General features: G+C 36.0%; 1 pseudogene; it reads left to right on the top strand.

Annotated features, from left to right (window-relative positions):
• Positions 1-13,006, top strand: part of LOC122051354 — a 36,591-nt pseudogene that overhangs the window by 11,234 nt on the left and 12,351 nt on the right.

The following is a 13,006-nucleotide window of genomic DNA, read 5'->3' as shown; positions in this document are numbered from 1 at the left end:
AGACCCGAGAGTGTCCAGTTACAAGTTGCACCTAATAATAAATATAAATCTCTGAATGAACTTCGATTTGGCACGTAGATCGTCTTTCTTATACTCGAGTCAAAAGTTATGGCCCGTTGAAGTTTGGCTCCTCCTGCGCCAGCTACATCAATCGCCCCGGGTTGAAAAAAACTCGTCCTTGAATTTACAGTAGCCTCATCAAGACCCATATCATCATGCCTAACACCGAGCTGCATTATTAGTTTTATCCAGATAGCTTTGGCAATTGTTAGTGCATCCAAAAGTTGGATTTCGACCATGCATACATGGTATCTGGGGATAACATTGGCACCTCATCTAGAGCTACCTTATCAATGATTTTCTACCCTTGTCTTGAACTTGGTGTTGCTAAAATTGATTTGTGTTTTTAATTTCTCCCATAAGCTCTTCCAAAATTGATTGATAGTCTTGGTATAACGATCTGAAGTGATGGATCGAAGATGTTCATGTAAACACACGATCTCCTAGAAGTAAAGATGGGCAATCTAGACAGCATTCATAGTTTTCCGTAAGCTGCAATATAGGCCATCTGGGGAAAACTGTCAACTACAACAAGGATAGAATACGAGGTTCATTGGTTGCGGAGTAAACCCATTGCCTCCTCTTTTTCCCAAAGCCTTTCCAATAGTTCATCGAATGCTGACTTCAAGTTTATCTCAGGTATTCCTTTCAAACTACCAATACCTGCCACAACAGTCTTGAATTGCTCACATGTCCATTGATGAAGCAAAGTAAAATTTTCCAATCTTCACTGCATCTTTGATTTGGGACTTGTCCTCATAGCACTGTTTTTCAAGTTCCTCTACAACATCTTCAAACAAATCTTTATCTGTCAGCCTGATGAATGTGATGCTACAGCCAAGTAAGGTGCCAAATCTTTGACCTGCACAAAATAGTCAGGCCATTGAGTTTTAGCTCTAAGAACACTTGAAGCAACATGGTCTTCCATAAGCTTGCGAAATTCATCACGGTTTTTGCGCTCTGCTTGTCGAATTTGTTCCTTTTGTATTTTCCTCTTTTCCTCCTCTTCTTTCTCCAGGTCATGTACATATTCTTGAAAATTGTCCAATAGATCAATCTTTGTACTTTTCATTCGTGGATTGAAAAACCACATGTTTAGATTCTTCCTTGTCTTCAAGAGACTTCTTCTCCGCACTGTCCTCCGATATGACATGCATTGCATCCTCAGCTAATCCACCCTCCAGAATCTCCTCTTTCTCATCGTTTTGAACAAAACACAAACATGGAAGCTCTTTTCCACGAACGGTGCCTCCATCTGGGGAATTTTTAGTGTTCGAAACCTACACACGTGTTCACCAACTTCATCCACCTCGTCATCGTCATAAACTAGATTACCAACTATTTTGATCTTGTCGTCCACATCTTCCTTATAATAAAAAAATTCCTTCCACCTCATCAAACCAATCAAAGAATTCCTCGGTTCGAAAGTACCTCAAGAAGTTCAACTAGAAACCCAATATTTGTGTTCAGTTTATCTTGACCACAGTTTTGGCAATTGTGATAGAGTTTTGCAAAGTGGAATCTGAATTAAGATAAGATAACTTATGACCTTTGAGATCTCGAGCCACTAGACGCAGGGATAACTTTGTGACTTGTCTTCGTAGATCTTCAAGTATTTCGCCTTGGGTGCTACAATCATGGTGCAAGGCATCCATGGGATCTATAGCTCCGGGCAAGATAGTGATTATCTTGCGGGCTGTATTGATTCTTTTGATTCTACTACTAATGCCAAAAATAGTCTTCTAAAATCTGTTGATTCGAAAGAATACTAGGAAATAGAGAAAAGGAGATAAACGGCATGGACAAAAATATTATTAATCAACAACTAACTCTAACATCAACTAAACAATCATTTAGCCCTCATGGCAATGGTGCAGCAATAACGCCTTTTTAGTTTCCCTAGCATCTAAGGAAGGAGTCCCAATTTCGGCGAATTAACGGATGAATTTCGTTTAATGGGCAATTGACCTAAGAACGATGGGTTGTTGGCCCTCACTGCGAGCGCTTCTCGATTTACCTAGTGGCCAGTAGGAAACTTCCGTGAGGTCGGGCATGTTGGATATCTGTTGCCAATTCAAAAAAATATATTTGAATAGACCCAAAACCCTAAGACAACTTGCAAAGACGTAAATATCCTAAATACCAAAAATCCCAAAAATGATCAAAAATAATAAAAATGATGTTCGGATCCTCTTAAAAGGCCCTAAACAATGTTTTTTTATTTGAAAGTGGTCGGTTACGGGTTGCACCCAGTAATAAATATAAATATATGAACTTCGATTTGACCTGTAGATGGTCTCATTTTGATACCCTAGTTAAAAGTTATGGCTCGTTGAAGTTCGACTCCTCCTGTATCAGTCATGCATCATGAGCTCCTGTGGAAACTCAACAAGCAACATTGATGTGTGGAATGACACACGTAGGAATAGAGGACGATGATGAATATGAGTTTTAGAGACTTGACAAAGAATTGTCAATCCAAAGGGATTGTTGAATTAGCGTATAAACAATTGATAGCAAGCAACAACAATGATTGTTGTTTGGATACTTAAAAGAAACTAGAAGAACAACACACGATGGAGATCATGGTATGCAATTTTGAGATATGCCGATCAACACGGGTTTGCGGCTGCCTCGCAATAGTGTAGAGGCAGTTGTGACCCTTCGCGACCTTATGGCGGCCTGGTGTAGTCACAAAAGTAGCCATCACCTCTTGGTGGCCTCACGAGATCGCGGAGGCAGTCGTGGACCTCACAACAGCTTTGCGAGGTCGCAGAGGCAACCGTGGACCTCTTGGTGGCTTCGTGAGGTCTGCGTTTCTTTTTATTTATTTTTAATTCTATTCCTTTACATCTCTTAGTTTTTTTTCCCTTCCGTTGATTTTTTCCCTCCTACATTGTTATTTTTTTCTTCTACATTGTTATTTTTTTCCTTCATTCGTCCAGAGGGTAAATAGAGAGAGAAAACCTCTTTACCTCTTCAAGGATGGTTAATTTTTCCCCCCGTCATCCATCAGATGAATAAGAAAAACAAAAAACTCTTAAAAGATAGTTAATTTTTTTCCCACCATCTCTTCATGAGTTAAAAAAATGAGGAGATAGATTCTTAGAAATAATAAATATAATATAATTTATAATCTTAATATTTATTACATATATAAATTTAGTTTAATTTTAAACTAATTAAAAAAAATCCATATTAAATCTAGTTTAAACCTACTAAATCCTTATATATTTATAACAATTAAATATTAATCAAATATCTTTTAATTAATATATTTATATTTAAAACAATATTGAAACTATATTAGCATGGCACAATATGATACCGAAAGAATATCGTTTTGGTCATAAATTAAAATTTATGGCTCAAAATTTTAAACCTCGATGGAGATATCCTATTTTAAGAGGAATAGTTTGGAAGATCTGCAAGCCAAAAATGTTAATACAAGAAAGGTGAGAGAGGACAACGATTCGGCTACTAAGACAACCATAAAACGAAGGGTTCTAGTAGCAGGTGATTCCCCCCTAGTGCTAGAAGGCAAATTCCATTAATCGATGAGCAAGATGATTTTCATGGTGGTGAAGTAGTTAAAGAGAGTACCTTTTATAAGAAACGGAATGCATAGATTGAGAGTCACGCAAGCGTGTGGATGGACACAGATGAAAGTGACAATAGAAGTTCTAATGCACAAAGGCGCGCAAAGTGCGGGGATGGGTACACAGACAAAAGTGAGGAAATGAAGGAGACAATGAATGGGCAAACACACGTGTAGTGCATGTGGATGGAGGCGAAGCGTAGACAATCGCGCATGGGCAGAGGTCGAGTAGCGCATAGGTACATACTAACTCACATGGAGACACACGTATCGTTATGTCACATGTTTGGGCTGAGGCGCCATGAGAAACATTAGATACCTCGCTATTGGCGCTAGAGAATGTCATGAACAACAATGGAGGCCCTCACGATTAACATTGGAGGGTGTTGTAGTGCAAAGGAGCATGTGAGCGGAGGTATTACAAGTGTCGTTGGCGCAAAGAGGATCATAGAGAGAAAATAGATAAGACGATACACTTGAAGGATTGAAATAAAGGATTGGGAGGAGGAGTTGGCTCATATGAAGCTAAGAGGAAATGTAGATTTCTTCATTCTCAAATCTCTACCTTTATATAAATATTATTGATAAATATGAATAGCATAATAAAACTCTTACCTATTATACATTTGTATGATACTTCATAACAAGATCCATTCTCCCTTCAAGTAGAATGCCATGGTCTTCAAATTAGGAAGATGGAGAGCTCATAGCCTAATATGAAGGAAGGATCAAGAGCATGAAGTTGGTAGAATGATGTCGCCCAAGGCTAGAGATGGATATTGTTAGGCCGAGGAATTATGATGCCTTTTTGTTTGTTGATCAATGTCCAACAATTGACATTGCTTGCATCACAATAGAAAGTGAAGGAGACATCAACACCAATAGTGGTGGGAGAGAGTGCTCACATAATGCATATAAGCAATGGAAAAGTTGTGTTGAGAAAACATCGTGTGTAGGACTTGGAAGGCTCACATATAGCATGTTGCAATGAGGCATTATGTTCTGAGGAGATTGGTTGCATGGGTGAGGGCGTTGTGGCGTCAACCCATAGGCATGTAATAACAACGGTGTGAGGGAGAAAATGGTAGGATTAGGAGAGATCATGGAGGGGGCAACCTCTCCCTAATGCTCTTTTTACGAGGAGTGGATTATGGATGGATGGAACAAACCTAGGGGCTTGGGAAATTAAATTAAATTGTTTTCTTAGATAAATGGAAAGAAAATTAAATTGTTTATTGTCCAAAATACCTTATCCTTCTCAACCTAAGAGCTAATACTATATAAGGCTTAATTTTTTATTTATTTGGAATTAATCGCGTGGATGGATTCACGTCAATAAGAATAATATTATAGTTCCCCAGTTTGCCTAAGTTGGTCTGAAATATAATGTTTTTCATATAACGTCCAGGGTTCTCATGGCTTTGTCAAGACACACAAGTGGAGCAGTACAGTTGGGGCTTTTGTGAATATTGAAGCATCTGGAACTGGTGGTTTTGGTAAGACAGTACTCTTGGTTGATTCTTGTTTCTATTTTGATTAAATATTAATATCTTGTTATGCCCCTTTTCTTGCATCAAAACAATTTGATTCAAAACTTATGGGAAATGAAAGTAAGTCTAGACTTATAACTTTCTTTCAGAAAATTCATTTAGGAGATAGTACTTGATCGTGAAGAGAATTTTGATTGAATTTATGGTGTTTGACAAAGAATAACAACACATGCTAAAGTTCTAACTCGGTCATCTAAGATGCTTTAATCTCTCAACAAACACTACTTTAATTGAGACCTAATACTAACCAGATGCCTTTTCTATTAATCTTTTTGAGAAAGGGAAAGGAAAAAAATTCTATGCAAAGGGATTGAAGAATGGAAAGTACAGGGTGATATTTACAATCAAGGAGAGAGAAGTGAAGCACTGGAGAAGTAAAGAAAGAATAAATGTCTTGGAAAAATTAGTCTCTTCAAAGTTCTGACATCTCAATGACTCAATTAGCTACTTAAAGATTTGGTGAAGATCTCTTGCAAGGCTAGCAAATATGCAGTTGTTTTTTAACACCAAAATGCAGTTGTTTCTCTCAATCAGATTGTTCAAATTCTGCCACGTTTAATGACTCTGGTGATCTTAATTTCAAGTTGTTTCTCAAGGAGAGTTAGGTGCTTGGTAAGAGCATTCACAACAGAGGCAGGAGCAGCGGCTGCAGTGGTAGAATTGTAGCCAACAGTGCTTTGCTAACTGACAATAAAGAGAAGTCAATCTTCATTATCCTCTTGAAGCAATATACTACGGATCCTTCATGATTTGAATTTCGTGTAAGACCCCCTATGTAGTTTACTTTTGGAACCCTCTAGAGACAATGGTTTTGACCAAGAATTTTCCTGAGCAGTTCAGGGACCCGGAGGACTTCTCTTGCTTTGTTGAGTTTTGTTGTCCAGAAAGTTTTTGTGAATTGATGCTTAAGCCAATTACAAGAATATGCTAAGAGCATGTGTTGCTTGTGGGTCTAATCTTTCTCATCCTGAAAGAATAGATATAGTTTGTTTCCATATTGCATGCCCGTGATTCCACTTTACATAAAAAAAAAAATTCCACAACATAGGTCGAGGGCATTTGTTGGTGTTATTGAACAGTGCTAGGAAGATTGTACCCCAAGGGAATCCTGTATCACCACTTAAACAATTTGCTCTTGAAAAAGTTTCTGCACCTGCTACTGAGGTGAACTAAAGCTCCTGTAAAGTAAGGTCGTGACCTGAGATCTCCACATTTCACTGAAACCTATGACCTCAATGCATGCTTTTAGTGGTTCCCTAATCATCAGCAGAAATATGATTCAGGAACAAGACACGATGGGTGTTAAGAAATCATCAAGGAATCTGACATTGAGATGGCTTTAGCATGTACAAGAGATGTAATCTTCTAACAAATACCAAGGTTGATATTTCAAATGTTTTTTTTATAGAGTTTTTCCCATCCCAAAGCCTGATGTTGTAGTTGTTTATATAAATATTTTCTTCATCCCAAAACCTTTGCAGAATTCATAAAAACAGCTATAGGTATGTCTGATTGGAGGATAGCTGATGTCGTCTCCTCCAAAGTGAATGAGGATTCCAGGTGGGCATTGAAAGCTTAGTTGTGGCAGTAAGAATATCCTACTTGAGAACCGTCATTTGAATGGGTGACATGCCCAAATTTAAGTGGTTTCAAAATGCCAAGGCAATTTGTCATATATAAGTGGTGTCCCCCATGGAAGGAACTGATTCTGTTGTTGTTATTTAGAATTACTTAAAGTTTTATCACTCAGATAAACTATAATCTTTAAGGATATGGCACTGCTTTTACTTGCAACCAGCAAAGAAGCTTAAAATATTCATCCTTTTGAAATTCTATTATAATATAAACCCTGTTAATCTTTTTAGACATAATACATCATCAGTTATTTTATTTTATTTTTACTGCTTATTCAGCATTTATGGTTGCACACAGTTTCAGAGTCATTTATCTAGTAGCATTCACCAAATTTCCAAATTGTTGGTGTTTTGAATAATCCAACCGCATATCTCTGTATGTGGCTAGTTGAGGATGTTGCCATTCAAAATTCTAATTCAGTCAATTGAATTATTCCTAGTATTAGAGTGGTCGGGCAGTTTTAAATTTTACTTAGTTGAGTTAAATGATTTTGCATTGATACCTCCTCTACCTTTATGGCTCATGTAATAAGATAGAGTTTCTAGTTTCGAGAGAGTCATATCATCAAGTTCTTCAACTGCATATCTGAGCTTCCCAAAATGCAACATAATGTACTGAAAAGTTGGACAATTTTATGGTGAAGTTTAGTTCCATTTGGAGTTTCTAGTTCTTAGTTGCACAAGAATTATCAAGACATGAAGTTTGACAATTTTCTTTGATATGGGAATTCACTGATATAGTATTAAGTTGTATGATAGATGACATAAGAAGTTCTCAGACCGTAAACTGACCATTCATTTGATGTCACCTATTTTTTGATGAATTTGGACATTTTTGGAGTTGCTTTGTTGATTTATTCCCTATCAAACAGATTTGGTTTGTCAATCGGGACCTGGATCCTGGCCTTCCTATATCTATGCCCAATCGGCAAAATATCCAATGGCAACCAGTGTAGCACAGGTAATATTGTCTTCTATACATAATGTATCCTGTTCTTCGTATATTTTTGGAGTTGCTTTGTTGATTTATTCCCTATCTTGCTGTGTTTTTACAAAAGGTCTGCCTTTACCTCATTTTAATTAGATTTACAACTGAAAGTGGTTGGTGATTTCATGGATATCGACTACTTGACTTTTCAGACATTGATTAGTTGGTAATTAAAGCTGTTAAATTTAGGGAAAGGGAAATATTCTATTTGCATATGTTCTAAAAGGATAATTAACTGTATATGTAGGATCTCAATATAAAATCCTAAATATCAACATGGGAATGAACGAACTGCGCCAATGACTCTATTTATCTAATACCACTGACACTCCTCCTGCTATATATATATATATATATATATATATATATATACCAACTTGTTACATGAATAAAAACTAGACTAACACATAACAGTATAACACAAAATGGAAATATAATAGTTGTGCGCAAATGAAATAAATTTTTAAAAGAGTAGAGCACACAACCAATGATCCCTTTGACCTCAAATTAGTGCAAAACCAACATTGTCTTTAAAATGAGCACTTCAACAAAGAGAGAGAGGATGAAGTGAAAGAATGATGAAAAGACAACTCAGGAACAAATCTCTTGAGTGAGCTTTTCCTTAAAGCTGCACATACAATAACACACAATAGATTGAGCTAAAAATATAGTACTTGAGGATCTTTAAAGAAGTTGGATGGCACAACTCAACCATTTGTCAGAACTAGCAAACTAAGAAGATGATGTTTTTCTTTATTCAAGTCTTCACTGGAGATGAATAACACTGATACTTTAAGGATTTTTTCAACTATCTCTATGGAGCCCTGTACTACTTTCAAGTTTCAAAAACAGGTAGAATAGTTTTGATTAATAGTGCACTTGATCCACCCCTGGTGACTTTCTCCCTCTCTCCAGTTCCGAAGTGGGTAATTTACTTAGTTGTCATTGACATAGTTTTCCTATGATGCAGGGAATAATCATTGTGAAAATATCTATTACTTGGTTGCGTGGAATAGGATAATTTTATTGTACATAAAATGCTGGTATTTTTGGCTGTGCATAACATTGCTCGTCTTGGGAGGTGGTCAGCTGTAATAGAGGACAAACAGAGAATATGGGTGGAAATACTTTCCAGTGTTTATTTTTCTGGTTGGAAATGATTTGAGATTACTAACTGATTCAAAATAAAATAAATTAGTTTAAATAAAATCACTGAGTCATAGGTCTGGATTAATATTATATCTATGTTTGTTTGACTTTTCCAATTTACCCTATCCATGTTTTGAATTTATAAAAGCTTATGTTAGAAGCTCGGATCTATTGTTTGAGGCAGTTTAAATAAACTTTTCTAATTCCTCTTGTTTCTTGTTGCAAGATCCAACACAACTTCCCCTCGTTAGAATTCATTCCATGACTCATAATATTAATTCTGTTAAGACTTTCTTCCTTATACACCAGCCACAACTCTGCCTCTACTTCCTTCACCATCTTCAATCTTCCTTGCCTGTGATGATAGCTGCAGACCACTTGCACACTTCCACCCTGTGAAACCACAAATTTGATCAATCACCATCCTACTCGTGAATAGATATTTTGCTACTAAACTAGAAGGAATCACTAGAGAGAAATAAATTTTGCTTGTTTAATAATGATTTTGCCTATTATATTTCTAAGATCCTTCAGTTTATTTATTTATATTGTTTATGGTTTTGTGGGTATTACTCTTCATACTTTATTTTGTCTCCAGTTATTAATTATACTTTTGTAAACAGGATATGTTTGGTATTATTCCTGGAGATACAGACTACAGAATTTTTGCAGAGGATTATGGGAACATTCCAGGACTTGATATTATCTTTGTTTTGGGGGGTTACTTTTATCATACCTCTTATGACACTGTGGAAAGACTATTGTATGTGTCAATGATTTCATTTATCTTAGACCTTTTCATTCTAATATGACTTTGATGTGTTCCAACATATTTATTGAAAATACTTGAATGCAGACCTGGAAGCATCCAAGCACGTGGTGAGAATTTGTTCAGATTGACTCAGGCATTTGCAAATTCTTCTGATGTGTTGAACGCTAATGAACGGTCTCTAAAAGTTGCATCACTAGAAAGCACGGAAGGTCGTGCTGTTTTCTTCGACTATCTTTCTTTATTTATGGTATGCATTTTTTAACTTGGTTCTGCAGCCCAATTATCATGAATATCTGTTTGAGGCTCAGGATAATTGGAGGAGACAATGAATTTAGTATATTTACTTGAATTATTAAAAAAATATTTTTTTTTTGTTTATTTCAGGTATATTACTCAAGAAAGTTGTCCATCATTCTTCACAGTATGCCTGTTGTTTTCTTGCTTCTTGGGGCATTTTTTCTGCACTTCCCAAATACTTCAGTTAATATCTGGTTTACAACCTTATTTGATTTTATAAAAGGTATCTTTCCTTATCAATACAGATGCAATTTTTTGATGATTTTTTTTATTACAACTATGTAGTCTTTGCATTCTTGCATTTAGAATTACAGTTGCGCCTATTTTCCTTTCTTAAATCTGTGTGATGGTTAAACTGTTCATGTCAATATGTGATTGGCAATTTGGCATTATATTTAACCAATAGCTTGAATTTTGTTTTCTCATTCTCATAGATTGTCACTAGTCTCATCAATTAATGCTCTAGCCAGGAAGAACAGATAACAATGTTGGGTCCTTTAATTATTCAATCACCCTTTCTGTTGGATTTTGAGGAAATGAATTCAATAAAATTCAGATATAATTCTGATTGTAATTCAGCTGATTTAGTTCTCGTTGGAAAGAACTGACAAGAGTATTTGTAGAATGAAAAGCTGGGTAATTTGCACTCACCTCTATCTGATTGTGTGACACACTTTCAAATTGAGACCTCTTAAGATTCTAAAATTGTGTGACACACTTTCAAATGATTTAGTTGGCAAAAAAAAAATATATTTGTCAGCAAAATCTTGAAATTCTTGCAAGCAATAGATTTAATTACTTGGATCTATTAAGATCTTAAAGAAAATAATTAATAGGATGAAGAATGGATGATTGAAAGGAAAAGAGCCTTAAGAGTCTTGTGATTGATGTGCATCTCTTTTAGCTAATGTTTATGACTATGGTGCAACCGGACATAATTTGGTTAGAAGTGTTGAGCTGCTAGGAAACAACATCTACAAAAAATGTAGTAGTAGATACAAGGATGGGAAGATGGATTTCTGTCATTACTAGTTTGACAACAATTAAATATAGACGCGATAGATGATAAATAGGAGAAAATAAGTTGATGTAGTTAGATCATGTTCAAATGACCGACAAATTCTGTAGTTAGAAGTGATGAATTAATTGGTTGGAAGGTGTAAGAGATAAAAGCAAACCCAAAAAAATAGTTGATGTAATAAAAAATTGCTTATATAATTTGAATAAATTACTAATAATATAACCTTGAATAAAAGCTCAATGGAAGTGATATTCATATGACCAACCCCAAATAGTTAGGACAAATGATCATAATGATTACTAACCCATTGAACAAACAGATGTTGACTAATTGTTAAATCAACAACCTTATTTTAATAATTATTGAATTGTTTAAACCTCATTTCCTGTTGCTGAGCTATCTGAACCATCAATGGGGTTTGGCAGATCTCAGTGGACCACAGCAGGAGCTCGCTGAGACCACTGAACCATCATTGGAGCTTGTCTTCCACTGGAGGTCATTGAGGCTTCATTAGAGATTACTGGAACTCATTGTACTGTCCCCAAAACTCATCAGACAATAGCCACAGATCTTTGTCAGCTCATCTGCTGATTTTGTTTCACATGGTATAGACTATAGAATTAAATTTGAATCGGAACCAATTAAACCTGAAGTTTCAATGTTTTGTATAGCAGTACGCTTTCCTGTTTAAGATGTTGGTAGTTTTCCTTCATATATTCTGATATGTTTACAAGTTAAATAGATAAAAATTGATATATAGGATGATGCAATCATATTGCATTCATCAATATTTGCATTTCTTCTTCAAAACTAAAGCTGAAGTTCTGAGCTGACAGTTTCGTTTTTCTTTATATATAAGTTTGTAATCTATCAACTTATATAATGGTAATGAAGCTTCTATGTGACCCTTTCAGAGTTTGTACTTGTTTTATTAACTTAAAATGTCATACTTTCACTACATTGCTTTCTTTATTTTCTTGCAGGAATGTTGTTTCATGCTCTTAGTCTTGTGTTTGCAATTGTTGTCCCAGTCATGTTTGCTGCTTTAAGATTATTATTCTCAACCCAGGCGATGAATTGGTAGGTAGTTTTTCTCCCTGGAAATGATTCTGTCATTTCTTATTTTTGAATCTTATGTAGGAGTCTGGTTGAATAAGCATGTGCAATGCAATAACTTTGATCAACTATCGGATTTTTCATTTAACCTTTTCATTATCATTGTTGGGAATTATGGTGCATACACTGAGTTTCTATTTTCTTCATGTTGATTATGATAATTATCATCGTAGAAGTTTATTGTCTTTTTCTAATGGAAGTTAGCAATGTACATCTTAATCGGTGTCATACTGGTTCATTATTTTTCAAAAGTTGTTTCTAGTTCTAGTCTTGGCTCTAATATTTTCATGCTAAGCATTCAATGTAATTTAATTGCATGGCTACGAACAAGAACAAATTATCAACAAACCAGAGTGAAGTACCTTAACTGCAACATTTCAGAATTTTAACACAGAAGTGTTAGTGTTTGAAAAATTTTATTTAGGTGATACGCAATGATAACACAAGATACCTAAATCTCACATCTACATTTAAACCATGGTTTAAAGTGTCGTGCCGAAACGGTCGAAACGGGCGAAACATTTTGTTTCGCTTGGTGACCGACACCGGCATGACCCCAGCACTAGACCCATGACAACTGCATGGTCGCAGCGGAGGGGTCGCTCGACCTTGTAACAGCAGTGGAGGGGTCGCGTAACCCTTCCGCTGCCGCCGTGGAGAGGTCGCACGGTCAACGCGGTAGCGCCGAAGGAGTCACGCAATCCCTGTGGCCATGGCTGAGAGGTCGCGCAACCTCGCGGTAACGTCGAAGTCGTGTGGGCTCGCGAGTGGTGTCGGATTTCAGAATTTTTTTAATTAAATTTTTTTAATCATATTGCATT

Source organism: Zingiber officinale, chromosome 3A (assembly GCF_018446385.1).
Source record: "Zingiber officinale cultivar Zhangliang chromosome 3A, Zo_v1.1, whole genome shotgun sequence".
NCBI classification, from domain to species: Eukaryota; Viridiplantae; Streptophyta; class Magnoliopsida; order Zingiberales; family Zingiberaceae; genus Zingiber; species Zingiber officinale.
Note: the sequence above shows the minus strand (reverse complement) of the source record. Positions and strands in the feature narration are given on the sequence as shown.